The sequence below is a fragment of the Salvia splendens genome, chromosome 10, assembly GCF_004379255.2.
Source record: "Salvia splendens isolate huo1 chromosome 10, SspV2, whole genome shotgun sequence".
NCBI lineage: Eukaryota > Viridiplantae > Streptophyta > Magnoliopsida > Lamiales > Lamiaceae > Salvia > Salvia splendens.
Window position 1 is genome coordinate 21,591,400 of NC_056041.1, and position 1,384 is coordinate 21,592,783.

Here is a 1,384-nt window from a genome sequence, read left to right on the forward strand (position 1 = left end):
TTTATTTATAGAGAAAATAAGTCAAAACTTAGTGTGATATTTTTCACTGTATTCATATTTTTGGGAGTTGTACAACCATAATTATCGACATAATATCGAGCTCTATTGGATATTATATATAAAGTTTGAAGATGATTTTAATATATTCTAAAATTTATTTTATATAATTATAATCAATGGTATAGTTGGAAAATAAGAATGTTGAATTGGGAAGACCAAAAACTCTAATTTGCAGGGGAGAAAAAGAAAATGAGAGAAAAAAAGGAAACAAAGATCAAATAAATACAGTCGGTTAACTCAATTTGGTAATGAAATTTTAAAAGTAATTTTAAAATCTGTTTGATAATTAACCTAAAGAGAATGGTTCATTTGAAAACTATCTTAAAATATGAATTTATGAATTAGAATCCCACAACATATTAATTACTAGTAAATATTCCATATCATTTGATAAATTCTCAGGTTCTTTTCAATTGAATCAATCTTTTAACCTCAACTAGGAGTATTAAATATATCAACTTTGTATTCTTTATTAATATATCAACTGAAAGCTCTAGTCATAATCTTCGATTTGATAAATAGTACTATTTTATAATTAGTGAAGTTGTAGATTTTTATAGCAAAGAATAAGAGAAGAAAGAAAATAAGAACTGCAAATTGGAGAATGACGTTTTCTTTTTATTTCTGAAACCTAGATTTTCATTTTATTTTTAAAAAATTCCATTCATTAATTGTAAAGCTAGCTATCTAAATTCAAAGGTAATTGATCCAAATCTATAATTTTAATAAACAATCTAAGGTAAATGATCCATCCCAATAATTTTAAGAAACACGTGTATTTTAGATATTCTTTAAAGGGATATTGGTCTCTAAAATCATGAACTTTGCCTAAAAATTGGTATTTTCCAAAAACTTTGAAATTGGTCTATAATATCACGAACTTTGCATTTTGTTTGGTATTTCTCAAACTCACTCAAATAAGATATTTTCATCAAAATCTTATTTTATGTAAACAACCGTGATACGTTTTATGATATTTTAAATAACTTTTTAAGTTTATAACATGTAAGTTAAAAAGTCTCGTTGATAACCACGTTGATTTAATTGTGTCAAGTATGATAAAAAAAAGCCTCTTAGGTTAGTCAAATATAATAATAGGCATGCTGTGGGAAATACCAAACAAAGTGCAAAGTTTGTGATATTATATACCAATTTTAAAGTTTATGGGAAATACCAAATTTTTAGCAAAGTTTAAGATTTTAGAGACCAATTTCCTCTCTTTAAAATATTCTTATTATTGGTAAATGGTTTAGTTGGACCAAATAAGAAGTAATTGACAACTCCATGCTAATAGGGTATTCTAATTAATATTCAATTAACGTAA